Genomic DNA, 22,157 nt, shown 5'->3' with positions numbered 1-22,157 from the left:
TCCTTGCAGAGAGGCGATATGATGTAGTTGGCCCATTTTTGATGGGCCCACTCTTCAGACACTTATTCTCTGTACTTTGACCAGTCGTGAGTTTCTGATCAATCACCGTTCACTTCACAAAGAAACTTCTTTTATGTGGTCTGAGAACTATTCAATTTAGGGGTAAAGAGAGGTGAATCTGGAGGGCAACTTAATACTGTTATTTATTTAGCATTAGAGACTGTGAGCTCCAGAACCATAGGTTCTTGTCCAGATGTACACTATCAAACACGTATTTTCTCCTGTGGAACAGGCTTAAAATCCAATGTGATCCTGACCCTTAACTTGATGGCATCCAGAATCACCAAGGAGGCAGGTCTCTGACAGATTTTCTAGATCAGGTTAGTTGAGGTAGGAAGATTTATTATGAGCTGAATAAAAGGGAAGTGGGCTGAATAAAAGGGAAGCGGGCTGAACCACCCTCTTCATCCCTCCCTACTTTTTTTTAAAAAAAAATTTATTTATTATATATAAGTATGCTGTAGCTGTCTTCAGACACACCAGAAGAGGTCATCAGGTCTCATTACAGATGGTTGTGAGCCACCATGTGGGTGCTGGGATTTGAATTCAGGATCTCTGGAAGAGCAGTCGGTGCTCTTAATCACTGAGCCATCTCTCCAGCCCAGCCCTCCCTACTTCTTGACTGCAGTACAATGTGAATAGCTGCTCATGTTCCTGGTCCCATGCCCCCTCCCATCCCAGTGTACCCTACCATCAAACTCCAAGCCAGAATAACTCCTTCCACCATTAAGTTCCTTTTGTCAGGAATTTTGTGTCAGTAACAAGAAAACCAAATATACTTCCTACCTGTCTTCTGAGCACTGCTATTCCCAGGTAGATATAGTACAAAGTAACTGGTGCATTTAATATTCATACAAGAAATATTTACTGGATGGCATAAGGGGCCCTTGAGGAGTCCATGGTGAACAAGACAGGCACACCTCAATTAGTGATATTAGCTAAGGTGAGACCATGGATGTGACAAAACAGGCAGAGGCAAGAGCACATCTCTCGGGGGTACTTGTGAAGTGCCAGTAGCCCTTGAGTTTTGGACAAGGGTAGCCACAGTGCAGAAAATTAACAATACTCCTCCTTTCAAACCATGGTAATTTGCTGAGTTCCCTGCTCTATATGGAACAAGCTGCCCTCTGGCAGGGCCCACCTTGCGGTAGCTGGGAGCTTAGTAATCATTTCTCCCAAATTCTGGTAATTGTCCTGGTAGTTGGCTGGGGTTGTGAGTTATTCCTTTTCCTCATCCGGAATCAGTGGCCAAAACATGAGCAGTTGGATATTCCTGCAGGATAGACTAAAACGAGGTTCAGATTTCACAGCAAACTGAAACATGTGTTCCAGACCGGCTACAGGCCCGATGTGGAAAGCAAAACTGAAAGTCAGAGCAAAGTGGGACCGGGCATCTTGGATCTTGAACCAAAAAAAAATGCTTCTTTTTTTTTTTTTAAATAAAGCACATAAAGTGGAAACACTGAGGAAAAGATTAATAGATTATGTCAAAATTAAAATCACACAGGGGTTTCTCCTCAATGGAGGAGACAAAATCAAATCCCTTCATTCCATCCAGAAAGCTGAGTGGATTTTGTTAAGGACCTGGTGACCGTTTTGCTATCTGTGGCGGCAGACCTCACCCAAATCCACCAGAATGATTATCCCAGGTTCTTCCCTCCCTAGATCATTCCTTATCGTTAAGGGAGATGTCACATGCACTTTATTTATGGCTTGCTGACTCCGTGCTGTAGGACACACCCTCATGGTCACATGTACTCTGTAAAGGAGTTTCTGTGTAGTCATACCTTAGGTTTTATTGTACACCTAGAATTCGACAGATTGGACTGATTGCTGCCTGGAAACCTTTTCCCAAATTGTACTGTGTCTTAAATACGCGGACAAGGGATTGCCTGACATCAGACTCCCTGAAGTCTGATCCAGGTTGACAAAGTCAATCCGCTCCAGGTTTTCATTCTTTCTCCACAGTTTTTTCCCTCCTGTCTGACCTTCTCAGAAACCTTCAAAAACTGAAGATGAAAACAATTGTTTAACATGCAGGTAGGTGGAGGTCAACGAGTGGGAACTGATGCTCTGAAAGCTTGCAGATTGAGTGTCAGGCAGGTTGGAACATGACACCGACGCTAATCATCTCCATTCAGCAAGTGAACAAAACCAAAAAACCCAAAAACTAGTTCTGGTTTTAAAGGAATTGTCAGCAGTGAGTTTCAATATCAAGCTTTGTATAAGCCAATTTTTAAAGAAGCAGATGGAGAGTAAGAGCCACAATAGTGCTGTCTTGAATAAGAAAATTGTGGTGGTTTGAATATAAATGCCCCCCTTTTTGGGATAGGAAGTCTGGCCTAGTTGGAGTGGGTGTGGTCTCATTGAAGTGGGTGTGGCTTTGTGGGTAAGAGGTGTGGCCTTGTTGGAGTGGGGTTGTGGTCTTATTGGAGAAGGGTGTCACTGGGGGCAGGCTTTGAGGTTTCAAATGCTCAAGCTAGGCCCAGGCTCTCTCTTGCTTACTGCCGCCTGCAGATTTAGAACCCTCAGCTACTTTTCCAACACCATGTCTGCCTGCGCACCACCATTCTTTCCACCATGAAAATAGTGAGCTAAACTCTGAAACAGGAATCCATCCGCAGTTAAATATTTTCCTCTATAAGAGTTGCCATTGCCGGGCTGGAGAGATGGGTCAGTGGTTAAGAGCACTCGACTGCTCTTCCAGAGGTCATGAGTTCAATTCCCAGCAACCACATGGTGGCTCACAACCATCTGTAAAGAGATCCGATGCCCTCTTCTGGTGTATCTGAAGACAGCTACAGTGTACTTATATATAATAAATAAATAAATAAATCTTTAAAAAAAAGTTTAAAAAAAAAAGAAATGATTACTTAAAAAAAAAAAAAGTTGGGCTGGAGAGATGGCTCAGTGGTTGAGAACGCCCGACTGTTCTTCCAGAGGTCATGAGTTCAATTCCCGGCAACCACATGGTGGCTCACAACCATCTGTGAAGAGATCCGATGCCCTCTTCTGGTGTGTCTGAGGACAGCTACAGTGTACTTATATATAATAAATAAAATAAATCTTAAAAAAAAAAAAAGTTGCCATTGCCATAGCAATTAAACCCTAACTAAGGCAAACATTCCCATGAGACAAAGGCAGAAAGACCTGGAGCTGTCAGAGCTAACTGAAGTAAAGGGAGGAGTGACAGAGCGTTAAAGTCTCATTCTCCTACTTGGCGAAAAGTGAAACTACAATGAAGAAAAGCCACCTCCAAAGAACTTAGCAGGATGTCGTCTAGAGATGGAGCCACAGTGCAGGGGACAGAGGTTTTGAAGGGCACAGAGAGGCAGATACCATGTAAATAATGAGCTCTGACTAGATATCCATACAGCTTTGTAATTTCAGGTGACAGAGTCTCTTTTTAAACTGGTGTTCTTTTTTGTATAGTCAGGATATGTGCAGCATTCAGGCTTATCCCAAAGATCATTTATGTACATTTCTAGAAGTCAATGTGGAACAGAATATTTCTTTTTTTTTTTTTTTTTTTTTTTCTGGAGCTGAGGACTGAACCCAGGGCCTTGTGCTTGCTAGGCAAGCGCTCTACCACTGAGCTAAATCCCCAACCCTGGAACAGAATATTTCTACATGGCAGCAATACAATTTTGTTTCCGAAATGTTGGTTACGGAAGGGGTTGTGTTATTAGTGGGTCAACTAATAGATGATGTGCGGTGTCTCGCAGAACCTGTATGATGCAGTTAACTAGCTTTCTGTGCGATAGCTTATTTTTCATTAATTCTTCTATGGTTGCTTTCTCGTGGTAAGCAGCCCAAGCTTGTGTGCAAGGGCTGCTTTGGACTGGCAGCTTCCAACTTGTACTTTGATAAATAAGGAGAATGTTTGAAGTGTCAATGGATGGCAGACGTGTTCATAAGAATTCTTCATTATAAGTCTGGACATTGGGCTTATCCTGACTATGAAAAGAATGTACTATACACTGTTAAGGACACGGACCTGAATCTTCTGATGAACAGAGTCCGACCAGTTTAGAAAATCCTTTGAATGTATTCAGTAAGGCTTAAGAGACTCATTCCTTCCTGGCCTTGGTGTGTATCGAAGAGACCCCGTACATGGTCAACATTTAGATAGCCTGAATTTTCATTAGCACAAAAACAAATAAGAGGATTACAGTAGAGTCTTCAAATAATAGAAAGCTATATCCGCCTTAAAATAGATGTACTCCACAAATAAACAGTGATAAACCTTACAAACACGGTGTTAAGGGGGTAAAGCAAGTGGCAGAAGAACTATAAGACACACTAGGGGCATCCCTATCTCGGAGGTGTGGTGGGATGGGAGAGAAATATGGGAAAGTAGTAACTGATGCCTGAATGTTATCAGTCTTACTGAGTAGCCTTGCAAAAGTGTGAGGAAAAGATTGTAAGTGTTGGCAGAGCTGGAGAAGGCTCATACACAGTGTATTAAGAGTGATATTTAAAAAAACAAAACAAAACAAAACAACGGGAAGTCTTTAGTATCTTATAGACCTGATTTCAGAATGTGGTTGGCTCTGACACACAGGGGCATTCTCATCCTAGGCGACTTTCTCAACCTTTTAGATACAACCTTATGACTTTACCTATTTTTGTCTGATGGTGTTTTAAAATTCATTTTATTCCCAATAAAACACAGAATATAAAATTTGTACTTATTTGTGGGGTGCTACATGATGGCTTTGTAGACGTGTGATGAGCTAATGTTTACATCAGGATATATATATATATAATATATATATATTATATCCTTAGATATGTATGCTTTATTTATGATGAGAATTTTGAAAACCCTTTCTTCTGACTTTTTTTGAATTAGATTACTCCTCAATGACACACCAGAATGCCTTGCGCCTGTCTAGCTGTAATTCGGTACCCAGTGACGTCACTCTCCCTACCCATTCTTTCTCCCCTGTTCATCTTATTGCCACATCAATTGAATCCAGAATGTTCTAGGGCACACTGCTGGGTCTATCTGTGAGAATGTCCCCAGAGATGCTTCGTTGAGGAAGGATGACTCCTTCACCGCATAAGCAGCCCCATCACATAGTCTGGGACTTAGACTTTATAAAAACAGGAAAGAAGGAAGGACGCAGATGAGGACCGCCTTTATCAGCCTCCGCTTCCTGACCTTGGAGAGGAGGTAACCAGCTCTCTCATGCTCCTGCCGCAAGGCCTTGCCTGCCTGAGGAACCTCAAACTATCAACCAACCAAAAATAAGCAGAGCAAACCATCTTTCCTTCCTAATTTACAAATTGCCGTGCTTCCGGTCACGGCGATAATTTAAACGTATGCCACCAAAGGCTCAAGTAGTCCCTTTCTATTTCCAGCTTCTACGGCGTCAACTTTTTATGTTGTCCCGTACGCAGCACGTATCTTTCTCATGTAAGGCCGTCTGATTATATTCGTGTCTTAGATGACAGAATTTCACTTTTACGGTTTAATAGTACTACATATTTGGATGTACCATTTCTTTATCTTTTCATCAGTTGAAGGCTATTTATGTTCCTTCACCTCTAATTTCCCGGGTGGCGCCGTAAACACGGAAAAGTGCAGATGTCTCATCAAGACATTGATTTTTACTTTCTATGGCTCTATTACCCAATAGTGTGAGTGCTGGATCATAAGGTACTTCTACTTTCCTCCTTAAAAGTTATTTTCTATGTATGGGTATATCGTCTGTGCGTACGGCCGTGTGCCAGGTGTGTGACCGGCAACTTTGGGGTCCAGAAGAGAGCATCAGATTCGTTGGAACCGGAGTTACAGATGGTCGTTAGCTATCATGTGGGTGCTGGGAACTGAACCTCAATCCATTGGAAGATCATCCAGTACTCGATACGGCCTATCCATCTCTCTAGCCTGCGTTTTTCCTTTTCGGAGGATCTTCCATTTCTCTGTAATATTTATATGAATCTGGATTAATAGGTAAATCTTGTGCTTTGCATTTTCATGGCTCTTAAGTGCCTGTGTTACGGTTTGCCTGTCTTCTGGGTTGCACACCTTCTGGTTTTATTTGTGGATCTTCCTATTAAGTGGTCAACGCTTGGGGGCTGAGTCCCTGGCACCCCTCGGAGAGAATGAAACAAACTGCTGTGGCAGCAGCAACTGCACCCTAGAAGATAAAGAAATACACTTAAAACCTATCGAAACCCGCAAAGAAATCAGCGACGATCACAGAACACAAAACGGCAGACTCACGTGGACGGTGCTATGAAGTTAAAAAAATAATTAGCATTAATGTGGAAATAAGATCGAATGAGATGAGGGAAGGAGCTGTGAGGGAAATAGAGTGCGGGGGGAGGTCACATGAAATGAGGAGGGACAAGCAGAGAGAACGGGATTAAGGGGAAACAAAGGGAAGACACTAGACAGAGGGAAAACCAGTGCCCCCAAAATTCTGATAATATAAAATGTCTAACCCACTTAGATAAATGTGAGAATGGGAATTACAAATTATTGATAGATTCCCAGAGCTCCAGGACCCAAGTGGAGCCTGACCCCTAGATTAGAGTACACCACCCCATAATTACACACTGGCACCCCACCTCCCAGTCCCTTAAGACCAGCGTGGGACTCATTCCTGGTCCCTTGGGACATGAGTGGAGGTTGCTACTCAGGTTAGAACCACACCTCCCTTCCTTGGCACCCTCTCCACAGCTGACTGAAAACTGGCATGGAGCCTGTTCCCAGAGCCTTGGGATGGACTGATACTCATTCAGAGTCTTATTCCAGATGACATCCCCAGCCCTCTGTCAACATTCAGTACCTCATGTGGAGGTACCTGTCAGCTCGCCACACCTCCAAGAGCTTGTCCATATGTCTGTATCTGCTACATACGTTCTGAGTGTTAAATGAGGCCATATCCCCCCCCCCCAAAAAAGGTTTTGATTCCTTGTTTGCTTTGTTCTATGACAAGGGCCAGCCATACTGCCCAGGCTGGCCTCAAATTCACAATCTTCTTGTGTTAACCTCCCAAGTAGCTGAGATTACCAATGTGTCCACTGATCCCAATTTCCTTTGAATTCTCCCGATGCTACTCATGTAGCACATCAGGACACAGACTTTGTTGTTAAGTATTCACTCTGGCCCCTGTAGTCAGCTTTTGGGTATGCCTGCATTTCCAGAAAACCTAAGTAGTCTGCTCTTTTCCTTTAACTATTTCCCCTGCAGGTGGTACCCTAAATCCAGGCTTTCTGTAAGTTTGTTAGTGTTAGCACTACAGGGTGATCCAAGTACAGACTTGTTATAAATAACCAGTGAGCGTATTACTCAGCAGGAACTGGCGTAGAACTAAAAAAGGTGGTCCATCCCAGCAAGTGGGTACTAGAAGGCTCTTCCTGGGGCTACGATGCTCTGTTCTTAATCACCAGCTTGTTGTAAGCTCTGTTGGAGAATGCCTAGCTCTTGGCAGCATCACAATAGAGGGAGCAGCCCAGGTTCCTATGTCACAAGGGTGGCTATCCGTGCTGTGTCACTCCCTGTTGTGATAGCCTACCAAGACCAGTCCAACCTGGTCTTCCTCCTGCTGAGATGGATTTGTGTCCCAAGCGGCTATAGTTGGCCACAGGTGTTGCTATCTCAAATAGAAAACTGATATGCTGACGCCCCGTGTCTTCATCTGAGGGTTCTTCGGGAGCCTTCACCTGCAGATAGGCAGAGTGGTGGGGGCTGCTCCATGTCACCAGTCTGGTGATTAATTCCAAGGTAAAGTCACGTGGTTACTGCCCTTTGCTCTCCCCGAGTAAGTGTGTCTGTCTTCACATTGGGCTGTCAGAGGTTGGTATAGTGTTTGTGAAAGCAGTCCCTGAGCTACGAGGGCTGATACTAAACTGCATGATACATGAGTCTCTAGATGGTATTATAATCATACTATTTTGCCTGTGATACGATTCTAAACTTCTGTCTGTCTCACTAGGGTGAAGGTGTTCACCCAGTGCTAGAGCAGCTAGTCAGTCTTAGGTACTTGAGATATCCCTGCTACTCAAGGCAGGGAAATGGAGGGTGGGCAGTCTGGTGCTTGGCTTCTGTCTTTTCCTGTTACTTTTCATTCATGCCTAATGATATGTTTTGAGTTTTTGAGAGTCCCTAAAACTTTGCATTTGGGGTTTCACAGAGGGCTAAGTTTAAGACGTCTTCCTTCCAGGAGAATGTATGTCTGTCTGACAGAGACTGAGGGCACTGCCAACCAGAGCCACTTTGAATTCTGGCTCAGAGTTTTTCAGGTCCCAAACTACCTTTGTAGTAGGAAAGTGGGGCATGGAAAAAGAGACATTGAGATTCACAAAAAAAAAAAATGCTAGTACCCTCTACCCTGGAGGGCTACATGTAAGGAGTAGAACACGGACAAGAGGCGTGTGTTTTACACAAATGTGGGAGAAGGCAAGTGTTGTATAAATGATGTGTGGAAGGTTGTGAGGCTGGGAGCCCACGGGTTTTGAGCTTTAGACCTGTCTAATCCATTCCTATCCTTGGGAATTACATTGTTTTTTATAAGATGTCTTTATTTCCATAATTACTCAGTGTCCCTTGTCCAATTCTTTGTTCTGGAGGAAACAAGAATCAGAGGATATCAGTGAGTATGCCCCTGGAATCAGGCGTATAACTAGCGAATCCTTAAAAACGCCATTTCGAGGCTAAGGTCCTATGTGAAGGCATTTTAAGACTCTAAGTTCTTGTTGCTTTTGCCTCTCCTTTTCTTCAGCCAACATCAAGGTTTGAAACAATCTGTTTTCATTCTTTCCTTGGAGATGACCACTATTTCTAGTTTGCATTTACAGTGAGGTTGTAGCCCTGCAGGGTAACAGCTAAGTGTAGAAGATGGGAATCTCATTATAATCCCTTCTTCTTGGGTTCCAGGTTTCAGGTCCTGCCCTGAAGCATCATCCCTCACTATGTACCTTCCTTTGACTGCTAACTTCATTGCAACAAGAGAAAACTTCTTATTCTTTGTGTATATACATTTCTTTCCTCCACACACCTTCCACATGCCTGGCTCACATTGGTACTTTATGAATATTCCCTCAATAGGAAAAGGCAAGGCCCTGTGGAACTACAGATTTGTGGAATTTCAAATATGAAAGTGCTCTCTTTTCTTTGAGAACACAGAAGCACCAGAGAGAAGCAATTCTAAGAAAGAAATGGACTTAACTGTTACGAAGCAATTATCGAATTCTTGGAAGCATAAAGAACGGATGCCGTGAGGCTATGCAGAGGGGGTAGATCATTCTGATGTCTTCTCTCTTGTGGCTGCCAGATAATTATGCTACAGAAGTCGTTGCAGGGCTCAGATGTGTGATTCTGAATCTCATTCAACTGTGCACTGGCCCGAGCTCTATGGGGCTCGTGTTTGGCAGAGTTGGAGATGAAAGATCCACAAAGGCTAAGTGGGAAATAGTCACGCTTGAAAGTGTTTTTACTTTTCAAGGTGATCTACTGGAGAGTGGAATACAAAAGAGCAGTCTGTCCTTGAAAAACCGGTTCTACTTCACCAATAATCAAGGCAAAGCAAATTGTACAGCATCATTATGGCCAGAGCGAATAGGTAGCCATCTTAGTGTTCTGTGGCTGTGAAGAGACACCATGACCACAGCAACTCTTATAAAGGTAAGCAATAAACTGGGGTTGGCTCACAGTTTCAGAGGTTCAGTCCTTTACCCTCAAGGCAGGGGCATGACAGCACACATGCAGACATGGTGCTGGAGAAGGAGCTGAGTGTTCTACGTTGGGATACACACGCAGCAGGAAGTAAGTACACTAGGCCAGACTTGAGCATTTGACACCCCAAAACCCACTCCAAGTGACACAGTTCCTCCGACAAGACCATGCCTCCCAAAGTCGGCCAAGTAGTGCAACTTCCTAATGATCCAGCATTCAAACATTCAAACTGCCTTACAGCGGCTTCACGTTTTACATCCTAACGTCCAATGTTAGCCAAAGCATGGGCCATTGGTCACTCAAACACCAATTCGGAAGAATCTGACAAGTAGGTAATTTGATAAAGTTCTTTTACATCTCAAATGGTTAATCCGGTGGTTAATGACTACCAACTTAACAGGATGTAAACTCTCTGAAGAGACAAGCATATGAATGTGTCTGTGAGAGATCATTTACGTTTAGTTAGCCAAGGTTGGGGAGACCCACTCTAGGTGTGGGTGGGACCGTTCTGTGGGCTGGAGTTCTAGACTAAACAAAAAGGGAAGTGGCACGGAAGGCTCATCATTGTTCTTTGCTTCCTGAGTGTGGATGGATAAGACCTGAATCTATTAGTCACATTGCCTTCCCCATGATGAGGGACTTCAACTGTCTGAACTACGATAAGCCCTTTGTCCATAGGTTGTGTTGATCAGGTATTTTATCACAGCAATAAGGAAAGCGGCCCAAGATATCTGGTAGATATCTGCATCTCAGTCAGCAAAGCCTCTCACCTGCTTTGCTCCATCCCATATCACACTGCCGATGGCTTCTCTCTGAGCCTGGCAACAATCTCTCTACCCATCCAGCTCCCAAGCCATCATGCCCAATATACACAGGTCTCCAGCCACCATACACTCTCTTAAACTTAAATTGCCACATGAAAGAACACACAACACAATAACCTCTGATCCAATTGATAAGATATAACTGCCCACCTAGACATACAAAGCCCTGTACACATCCATCCCTTAAGAACATTCATAACAACCTGTAAATGTGCAGAGAGGAATCTTAACGTCAGCCTCCGTGTTCTCTTGGCTGCTTCTCCCCACTTCTCACTTCCAGTCTCGCCCTTTCTAAAACTTTTCTCCCACCCATCCTTCCTTCTCGTCCAGTGACAGGCCTCATACTATCTTGTACCTGCCTTTACCTGCGTAATGACATCATCCTACATACAAGTGTCAGTTTTCCCAAGATTTTGCTACAAATATGTTTCTTGCATCAAAACTGGACATAACGTAAATAGTAATAGTTTACATTTCGTTGAGCATTTACTACATCCAAAGCACTTGTCTAACAAAACATATAAGTTAATTCATTTAAATTTCACAAACAACTAACAGACAAGGTACAGGAGTGCAGAACTGATAGGTGATCTAGTCGGATGCTGAGTGTGGGCAGTCAGCATTCCTCCTGGCGCTCTAGCACAGCATATGTTCCTAGCTATTCACTCCACTCTCTTTCTAACACTCTGATCTATATAGCCAATGATGGAAAGTGTGTGGGTGTGAACATGAATGTCAGATGGGGAGAGATAAATCCTTGGTGTACAGAAATGACAGGACATAAAGGCATGGCCTATATTCCTTAGGAATAATGCAGAAGAGAAAAGCAAGAGAACTACTGGGTTGTATGAATCCTAGCATATTTATACAATTGAAATCATTAAAAACTATAACGACGAACAGACAGTTCACAAAAGAAGAAACACAATGGTCGGTTAAGTACTTTAAACATGTTCAACATCCTTAGCCAACAGAAAAATGCAAATTAAACATACCTGAGACTCTATCTCACCCCAGAAAAAAAAATGCTATCTTTAAGAAAAGAGATAACAAATTCTAGTAAGGGTGTGAGAAAAGAGGAACCTTATTCATGGCTAACAGGAATGTTACCTAGTACACCCATGGAAATCATTATAGAGTGTTATAAAAACATTTAAAATCTGGACTACAAGGTAACCCAAGTGCATCTCCTGGACATATACCCAAAGGGCTTGAATTCATGTTTATTGCATTATAGCAAGAAAATGCAACCAGCTTAGGAATCTATCAGCTGATGAATGAAAAATAAAGGCATAATAAACATATACAACTGAATTTTACTCAGCTGTAAAGAAAAATGAAATCACGAAATATGCAGGAAAATGGATAGATCTGTAAAATAGATTAAACAGGGCAACAGACTCAAAAACAACATTCTTCCCATGAGCAGATGCAATGTTTATGTGTGTGGATATAAATAAGAGGTGAACTATGGATGTAGGATCTGCAACTAGAAAGGCCACATGGGAGGAAAATGGAAGGGAGGGAGGGCAGCAGGATACAATCAACATAGAAGAGGAAAGAGGCTAGGAAGAGTGGTGTGTATAATAATAATTCTGGAAAATGGCGGAGACATGGGAAGGAAAAGCAACAAAAACAAATTTTGTTAGACAATGTCATCATGGGGCAGATGAAATGGCTCTACTGGCAAAGTTATCTTGACCTCCATACATGTGTATTCACACACACACACACACACACACACACACACACACACACACACAAAGAGAGAGAGACAGAGACAGAGACTCAAAGTATATGTAATTTTAGAATGTTTCAAAGAAAATACTACAATAAAACACAGTGCTGTGTATACTAATATAAAGTTTTTAAATGTCAAACTATGATGACTATATAGTTGTGTTAATAACATCTTTGAGACATTTATATTTTTATTATATATATATTACATATACACATATCATACATATGTATATATGCATGAATAGGCACACACACACGCACGCATACACACACACACGCGTGTGCGCGCGCGCGCGCGTGCACACATATGTATGAATGTGGATACATTGTGCCAAGGTACTTATGTAAAAGTCTGAGGTCCCAGGGATGGAAGTTAATCACCAGGCATAGCAGTCAGCGCCCCTACCCATTGAGTGATCTCACACACTGACCCTAAGTCTGTGAAACTTTTGACACGGCTATTTTAAAAAATAAAACTGTTATGTCACAACCTTGGCCACCCATAAGAAGTCAAATGTCAGCTGGCTCCTACCAGCATAGCTGCGCAGGTGGGCATGGATTTCAGTATCATCTCAATTGGTAAACATCATATACGTTGCTGTACACAAACCCATAGGAAACAAAAAAATGTCATGAAACAGTAGTCGGTGTTGGTAACTGCTGTGCAGGATTGTATTCAGTTCTACTCTCCATTCTTAAAATTCTAGGCGCCATCTTCTCACTGATTTCACCATCCTGCATTAATACAGTCTTAAGACAATCCTAAACGAAAATCAAGGCTCTTGTCGTGTATCCAGGAGACAGTACCACAATTCTAGCTAGAGCACACTATCTTGAGGGCCTGCTATTGAAGAACAAGCGAAGGGGTGTTGAAACTGTTTGTAGGGATGGACAAACGGAACAGGAATGGATGCCCAGCCCAGAGTAGCTAGTCTTAATCTTACGATCAAAAAACCCTGCCCTGACGTAGAATGATCAGCTCCACCAGACTCAGTGCCCTTTATAAGTAGAAAGTACTGAAAACCTTAGCTCGTAACGAAGGAGAAGATGAACACCCTCAAGGTAGGAGGGGGATGAAACAGAGCAGAATGCACTGGGAGAACCGTGTTTATGGTAGAATGCTGGTGCGTGTATTTTTCAGAAGTAATCTTTTTCTCCTGCAAATAAATGAATCCTAATGTTTTTAAGTGCAGGGAGGACTATAAGGAACAAGAGTGTAGACGTGAACCAGGCCTGCCGGTATGACTTGGAGGAGACAAAATTACAAGTTGGGAGGGATGTCCAGTGAGTACTGTGGCAGCCTCCAGTTTAATTCTCGTAGGCTTTACACACTTTACAGTGTCTCGGGAAACAAGGTCACAGGCTAGCAGAGACATCGGCTGGCCAACATTGGATATCTATTTCCCTCTGGAGGCCTCCCTGTTCCTTCCAGCAAGATGGATAGAATGTTCACCCCTTGCCTTGAGCCTCAAGTGCAGCCGCTCTTATCATTCCATGTGCCAGCAGCCTAGGAAATCTGCCAGCAGACAGGCGGGCTTCACGGAATTAGACAAGAAGGCTCCTGACATTAATGACAACAGTTCAAGATGGCCAACACCCCCAGAAAATTGTCCCAAAATTTTGGCTCCAAGGAACTTTGGTTACAAGGAAATTTTGAGACAAGTGTCCAGAAGAACAATTTCCGTAGGGAGCCACCCCAGCAGGGTAGAGAGACCAGGGACTTCTGGTATTGGGACGCTGGCTGCAGCTGAGGCAGAGGGGAACAGAGAACAGAGCCCTGCATCAAAGGGCTCACACATTTGAAGGAGCTCAGTGTAGACTTTGTGGTTGGGTTTTTTTGGACTTAAAAATTATGAAATGTCTGGCATGTGAAGAGGCATAATTTGTGTTGATTATGAAGCCTGGCAATAAAATGAAAGTATATCTGCAACTAAGCTTTTGAAAAATAGAAGATGAGTAATATCTTTGAGAGTCTCAGATGTTTTCCCCTGAGTCTGTCACAGTCTATTTCCAGGAGGCACTTTGGACTTTCACGTTAATGTTTCACCTATGGTGTAATGGCACGTAGATGCACCTTCCATAACAGGGATCTCACAGCCACAGCACAGGGTAGCCCTAGTCTAATTCATAAGGAGAGTCAGCATACAATGAGAGTAGAAAGGCACTTTCAAGATATATGGCATAATACTAATACTACTTTAGACTTATTATCCCTGCATAAGGAGGCTGTGAATTTAAGAAATGTCTTTTGATGATGCTAGGATTGCAAATTATAATCTGAAAAAAAATTTTACTGGCCATTTTTCCTTCAAGGTCTTCGTTTACATCTCTCTTTTTTTTTTTTTTTTTTTTTTTTTTTTTTGGTTCTTTTTTTCGGAGCTGGGGACCAAACCCAGGGCCTTGTGCTTCCTAGGTAAACGCTCTACCACTGAGCTAAATCCCCATCCCCTACATCTCTCTTATTGTGTGTAACAGGGCTTGGCTTTGTGAGCCTTTTTATGGAATGCCTATTACTTTTTCTTTTGAGAGGAATCACCAGAACTTTTATAGGTGTCAAAGCAGAGTTACATATATTCAAGCTCACGTGTCTTCCTTAGCAGAAGTTGGTAGTCAATAACAGGTAAGATCATCTTGAAAACCTTCTAATTTATAATGAGATAACCTTCTCAACCTAACACGGGCAATGAATACAAGATTATTCATGTGCCAATGATGGGTAAGAGCTGTGTTTTCAGATGGCAACCTAAGGCAGGCACAACTTTCTATTCCATGACTGATAAGGAGTGAGGCTCTTATAGATATAAGAAATATCTATATAAGGTATAAGATAAGATACATATATGATTATATAAGATATATATATAGATACAGATATATAATCTCTTTCTCTGAGATTCATGTACCAATGACAGGTAAGGTCCACACTCCTAGAGGGGACTCCTAAGACAGGCACAGTCTTTCTGAACCAATAGCTGAGACAGCTTTGGCTTGTACAGATAAAAGAGGTGGGACATGTGAGGACCACAGTCAGAGTTAACTTTGGCTGACTTCTTGCTTGTGATTAATTATGAATAAGTCTGCCAACAATCATCTTTGTTTTTAATTAAGAAGTGCATTATAGCCTGCCAAGTTCCTCCCATTTACATATACGTCCTTCAGAGACTGTCCGAGCCTGAAGGAAATGGCCGTAGTCAAACATGGATATTATGCATCATAAACTTGCCATGTAAACATTTTTGGCCATTGTTAACGCCTTGGAATTGGTCATGCTTCTGTTGCTTGCCTTTAAAAGACCCTGAGGAAATACACTCACTGCTGGCATGGTATTGACCAGCAGCTCTCCTGTATCTGTCTTTTACATCTTCTTTCTGCCTTTCCTATAATCATTCTCATTCTCCCAGCCATGGTTTTCGTGTTGACTGATCGACAGGCTCTGTGAGCATATTTACCATATGAATTCTGGGAGGATGTAAACATTCCATCTATCATGGTTAACAAAGTTTTGATGTTTCACAAAACTTTACTCGGGCTCCTGAAACTCAAGAGCCCTTCTATATCGAAGCCCCTCATTGGTTGGTTTCCTCATCCTCCACCAACCCTGGGTAATGTCTGATCATCTTGGCCTGTCCTCAGCAACAATCTCTCGCAGTTTATAGCTGTTTGATCTTTTTACTCCTGTAGTGAGCTATAGTAGTTTGATAATAGCGCCTGGGGAATTTCTACTCGCTGAGCTACATTCTGCTCTTTAGTTGTAAATCCATACTTTGTAATGTATTCAGAACCGAGACCAGTCTTTCTCTCCCACTGTAGGACCCCTTTATTGGTATACTTGGTTCAGAATAAAATTTTCCTCGGGTTGCTTTCCACAAGTGATTGAATAATCTTCCACAAGTATTTGGGTTGGGAGGGCTAGAGGGTCTGGGCATTGAACTCAAGACTGTGTGTAGGGTAGGCAGCAAGCACTCTACCACTGCTACATCTTCAACCCTCGGAGTGTGTTTTCTTTCACACAACCACAACCACAGATTGGGGTGACGGATCTTTGAGGAGATCACAGTATCAGAAGACCTTTTGGTGAAAGAAAGCATTTGCACTAGAGATGTAGAGACTGTGCTCGTATTGGTCTTAAAAAATGGGATGAAGAAACAGCATACTGGGTGATATAGATGAGGTTCCTCTCCTCTTGTATTCTCAGAGCTAATACCTTTCCCCCAAATAAAGCTCAGGAACAGATGTTTGCTCTCACTGTAAAGCCACAGGTGCTAATATTTTCCCTGCTAAGAAGACAGATAACTTAAGAAAAAAAATGTATGCATACTTCTGGACAGATTACAAAATAATTTCTTTTTAAATGTGTGTGCATGCATACATGCATATGTGTGTGTGTGTGTGTGTGTGTGTGTGTGGTATGTATGCCTCTGTGTGTATGTGTGTACATGTATGTGTGGGCTCCTGCAGAGGTCATAATAGGGCATCAGCCCCACAGGAGCTGGAGTTACAGGTAGTTGTGAGCCACCTGGTATGGGTGCTGAGAACTAAACTCTGTAGTACATGCTCCTCCCCTGAGGAAGTCTTTGCAAACACCATGGCCAGCAGAATGCTGATCCACATGAGGCAAGAAGGAAGCATGGATTAACACAGCTCAGTTTCTTGAGTTGGTTTAAACTTGAAGAGTCTAACACTGGGATAATTTATTTTAGACATATTTAAACACAGCACAATTTGGACAAAAAATTTCCTGGTGACAGGTAACTCAACCTCATGTGTACAACAAAGCTTAAGACATGACTGCATTAAGACTCTTGCAGTGAGCCATATTGGATTTGGGCCTGGCCGTTTTGTGACTGCATAACTCAAGGTGGCTACTTGACTCTGGCCTGCATGGCCACAGAGGTTTAACCTTGAAATGACTGCCATACAGACTTGAGATTGTTGAACTAAGAGCCTCTCCCAGGAAGACCCTGGGAGCAATGACAGGATGTTTCAGCCTGAGCAAAACACCGGATGTCCCTGAGCAGATTCCTAAGAAGGGTTCGACCTTTTCAAAGAACATGTCCCCGGAAGACTGTTGCCTCTTTGTTATAGGAGGATATCTTGCAGTGTAGTGATTCACCTTATATCCTTGGGCACTTCCCAAAGTCCCCCACCCTAAGCTTCAGTTCCCGCTTCTATTCCTGCCTCAGAGCTTTAAATGCTGTACATTTCTCTCAATAAACGAGACCTTGACAACAGAATCTTGCTTGGTCTCCTTCTTCTCTTCACCCCCATTTTGGCCCACAGGTAGAAAGCCTCTTCGGGACCCTGAATAACTGGGTCCCCGCTGGCGGGGACAAGTGGCGCCTGAACAGGGACCCCGAAGCAAGGCCGACTACAGGACGACGGAGATAAGAGAGCTGCAGTGGGAATTGAGGACTCTTCAGGCCGTATAGCTCGTGCGTCCGCTGGAGAGGGAGGTAAGGACCGGTCGAATAATTGTCGTCTAATTGCCATGGGGAAGGTATGGATTTAGGAGGCTTGTTTCATAGGAGAGATCAAGCGCTCACTCAGGGAGAGAGGATTAAGAGTTAAGAAAAAGGATTTAATCAAGTTCTTTTGTTTTATTGATGAAAAGTGTCCCTGGTTAATTTTAAGTGAATTTTTTTTTGTCTTTGTGTGAGAAACTTGTCCTTGGTTTATTATTGAAGGAGCAGAAATTAATTCCTATAGTTGGAATAAGGTTGGAAAGTGTTTAAATGTCTTAATGTAAGAAAAAGGATCCTAGGCGGTTCCGATTCAGGAGGTAGTGTCTGTGTCTTTGTGTCTTTGTATTTTGTGCCGGCTAAAGTCTGGGTCTGTAGTTGCTCTCGAGTTCTGGAGTTCTGGAGTTCTGGTTTTGCAGATGCTCCCATCTCAGGCTGAGAGGGAGGATCGTGTCTCAGGAGAGACGCAAATGTGAGCGGTAGATGTGCCAGGGACTCACCGATTGCGCTGCCCTGGGAGATGTCCCAGGAGGTAAGAAGGGACCCCAGGGACACCTGGGAGATTCCCGTCTGGGTGCCGGTGAGGATTCGGCCATTCTCATGGATTGGAGAAAAGACCCGCCTTTCCGGCTGTCTGTATTTCCAGAGTGGTCTTTGTCTGTGTGTCTTAGGTCTTTGTTTTGTGTTGCTTGTGACTTTGACAATGGGAAGATTCTGGTTGGGAAGGAGGAGTAATGTGGAATCTGCTCCTGTTCATCTGTCTTTGCTGAGCTCATGGAAGCTCCCATCTGAATCAGCTCAGTTTTGTGGCAATCTTGTGGCAGCCGCTTGATTTTTGTTTTGTGCGCACTGTTGGTTTTTTTTGTCTGTTAATATTTTGGTTGTCTTTCTATGTGACTAAATGCTTTTGCCCTCTTCAGCAGACCTCTATTTTCTGGACTCTCTTCTTGTTTTCTCACCATCCCACTTGGGATGCTTGTTAGTGGCTGTTACAGGAAATCTATAATGCTCACTTGAGTGTGCTCGAGAAGCTAGAATTTCAGGTTTGCCCTGGGTTCCTTTGGGATAGGTGTGGGGATAGGCTTGATTTCTATTGCAAATGATGTCACATTGCATATGTTAGTACTCCTAACACTTCTTGGGACTGTGCCTCTGGGATCACAACCTGTATAAGTTTAGAAGTTCTAAAAGGCAGTCATGACCTTTGTGTGTAGGTTCAGATAGTGTCCAGATTGGAATCCTGATTCTAAAGACTTAGTAAGACACAAAAGAGAGTTGAAAATTACTAAGGGCTATCTTAAGGCGGAGTCCAGCTAGGTGCTGCAAGGACATCTGCTGTTGCCCTGCAACACAAGGCTTATGGAGATAAAGCTTCAGTTGTGTCAATACAGAATTGTAGGCTAGAGTCTTGAAAGTATTTAAAAAAAAGAAACCTGGTAAAACATATCTTATTCCAAACAGCAATTAAATTGGTTATTACAAAATAATGATATTTGGCCTATCACATATACAAGTTTTTCAGGCAAAGTTGGTAATTTTACTCTTTGCATGCTTTTGTACTTCCTATAAATTTGTGCATGCAACCCATAGGAAATGAGCTTACTGTATTATAGGTGGTTCATCTAATGAAACGGCTACATGTATGATTGGATCACTTGTTTATTCTCTTCAGTTTCCCCTGCTTCAGCACAGATTATTAAATTACGTGCTGTAGCCACTGTTTTTAAAATTAAAAGAAAATCAAGCTTTCAATTCATATACTGATAGCCAATGTATGGCTTATGGTTTACAGTTGATAAAAAAGTTTCCCTTTTTAGATACTACTAGCCCTCAAATTATACAATTACTTAATGCTATATTAGAGGCAGGTTTTCTACTTGAAATCAGTGAGTGATGATTTCTGTGTAAATGTCTGACAACTCACTGTCCTTTCAGTGCTCTGGCTCAGACAACTAAACAAAACCATAGACCCAGCTCGTTGAAAATGGTAATGGAGTTGATAACACTCCCTTACAAAAAGAGGAAGACTCCATTTGCTTACTTTTAACTCCCATCCTCACCTTACCAGCTCAGGTATTTCTAGTACGACAGTATCTGGATGCTTATGTTTAGGTAAATAAAGCTGGTGAGGGGCTGGAGTGATGGCTTAGTGGTTAAGAGCACTAAGTACTGTTCCTTTATAGGCCATTTAAGAACTCAAACTGGATTGCCTGGACCCCTTAGCAAGGGAGGACAATGATACCAGGCAGATTATAGGCCTTACATAGGAACAGTTAGTCAAAAAAAAATCTCATTCTTTATATATCCAAAACAATAATGCTGGAGACAATAATTTGGTATAAAAGTCAATATATAAATACAAGTGCTCAGTGTCCTCAATTTAATCCTCAAGGACTTATCTTAATAAATAATATTTTAACAATATTTTAATAAATAAAAAAGGGGAGTTATCCCTGTATGCTAAAATATGCTCCTTTTATTTCAATTTTAAAATTTGGATGCCAAGGAACACTCTGTGTTTATGACACCCTACAACTAGGCATACTTCTGCCTAGGTGAAATAGAAAGATCCACATATTGGCATGATCCTGTTCAGATATTTTATATGGGGAAGAGGGAATCTTTGTGTTTTTTCTACAGGATGCTACAGGAGTGTGCCAGCTGCCCGAGTGCCTGGTGAGACTTGCTGATCCTGGGAGCATGAAGATTCAGCTCTTGTGGTTCAGGTCCCTGAAGTCATTCCTCTGCCCTGAGAGGAAGGTGGAAGATTCCCCCTCATCTTTTGTCATCACAGAGATTTTGGCGTTTCTGCAGTCAGTGTTACCACTGCGTGTGTCCCATCCCACCTCGGCCTGCGCTCCGACCCTCTGTGCACTGCTGCTTGCTGGAAGCTGCTGTGGACTGGCGAACTCTGCCCTGGTTCTGCAGATCTCAGACATGGTTCCGTTGCCTGCTGCTTGTTCCAGAGAAGAATGACTGATCCTGAACTGTCCTGGGAAAGACCTTGACATTTCGCTGCTATTGTAGCAGCCATTACTGCTGCAGCCATTGGGTCTGCAGTGTCTGGAGTTACCTGCCCCCCAATCTATTGTTAGGCAAGCACAGTGGGTGAACTTTCTGGAGTAGTTGCTAACAATTGGGAATTCTAAATTTTAATACAGGAGAGGCTTGACTAGGCCCTTGGTGGTATGGCCATAGCAGCTGAGGAGAACCAGATGAGGTGCCCACTACTTATCGGGAGAGGCTCATTTCCACAATCTCTTATATTACTGCCATCTGGCTCCTACTCTTTCGCCCCTGGGCTCAAGTAAGAGGAATGAGAAGATGACCCAATGTAGCTATCCTCAGGGACGGGCAACTTCCTCTGACCCTTGACCAATCTAAGACATGGTCCCTTGGGGGCGACAAGGTGATCCTATGACAGATAAGGCTGGGGTTCAAGAGGTCGATCCTAAGACAGAGGTGGCTACACCCCGTTTAAATGTACGGGCCGGTCAAATGCTCCTCTGCCCAGTTTCTCCCCCAATAACACACACGTATAGCCCAGAACGGTGTGTTGCAGCATAAGTTCATTCCTAGCCATTGGGGTGTAGTCCTAACTGCAAGAGTGGCTTGCCATGGCCGAGCTGGGCACTCTGTGAGGCATGTCTGATCTATCTCAGACCACTACTTCCACCTAATGGTCCTTTTTTTAAAAAAGAATAACGGGGGAGATGCAGTGAGCCATATTGGATTTGGGCCTGGCCGTTTTGTGACTGCATAACTCAAGGTGGCTACTTGACTCTGGCCTGCATGGCCACAGAGGTTTAACCTTGAAATGACTGCCATACAGACTTGAGATTGTTGAACTAAGAGCCTCTCCCAGGAAGACCCTGGGAGCAATGACAGGATGTTTCAGCCTGAGCAAAACACCGGATGTCCCTGAGCAGATTCCTAAGAAGGGTTCGACCTTTTCAAAGAACATGTCCCCGGAAGACTGTTGCCTCTTTGTTATAGGAGGATATCTTGCAGTGTAGTGATTCACCTTATATCCTTGGGCACTTCCCAAAGTCCCCCACCCTAAGCTTCAGTTCCCGCTTCTATTCCTGCCTCAGAGCTTTAAATGCTGTACATTTCTCTCAATAAACGAGACCTTGACAACAGAATCTTGCTTGGTCTCCTTCTTCTCTTCACCCCCATTTTGGCCCACAGGTAGAAAGCCTCTTCGGGACCCTGAATAACTGGGTCCCCGCTGGCGGGGACAGACTCTTGTAAAGTCCAAGTGCCATCTTCCAGAAAGGTAGGTTCTGTCTATGAGAAAGCAGGATCAAGGTAAATAATGCTTCTGACAAGAGGCTCAGGGAGTTTAGCACTGACCGAGGTGAACAAACTCAAGATAAA

At 43.1% G+C, this 22,157-nt stretch overlaps 2 long non-coding RNA genes across 4 annotated transcripts; one reads left to right on the top strand and one right to left on the bottom strand.

Moving 5' to 3' along the window:
- The first annotated feature begins 1,844 nt into the window (after positions 1–1,844).
- Positions 1,845–21,922, top strand: LOC120102219 (uncharacterized). Of its 3 annotated transcripts, XR_010066080.1 has the most exons (4): positions 7,666–7,801; positions 9,522–9,700; positions 17,599–17,771; positions 20,572–21,922. It is a non-coding gene; the product is annotated as an uncharacterized LOC120102219 (long non-coding RNA). The 3 variants fall into 3 exon arrangements; XR_010066079.1 differs by lacking the exon at positions 7,666–7,801 and adding an exon at positions 1,845–2,100 and having other exon boundaries at positions 17,599–21,922; XR_005503421.2 differs by having other exon boundaries at positions 17,599–21,922.
- On the bottom strand, positions 5,523–7,479 carry LOC134486720 (uncharacterized). Its single transcript, XR_010066081.1, has 2 exons — positions 7,367–7,479; positions 5,523–6,209 (listed from the first exon to the last, which is right to left on the bottom strand). It is a non-coding gene; the product is annotated as an uncharacterized LOC134486720 (long non-coding RNA).
- Positions 21,923–22,157: the final 235 nt, after the last annotated feature.

The sequence above is a fragment of the Rattus norvegicus genome, chromosome 4 (assembly GCF_036323735.1).
Source record: "Rattus norvegicus strain BN/NHsdMcwi chromosome 4, GRCr8, whole genome shotgun sequence".
Lineage (NCBI taxonomy): Eukaryota > Metazoa > Chordata > Mammalia > Rodentia > Muridae > Rattus > Rattus norvegicus.
The sequence above is the reverse complement of the archived record's forward strand: the minus strand, read 5'-3'. Positions and strand labels throughout refer to the sequence as shown.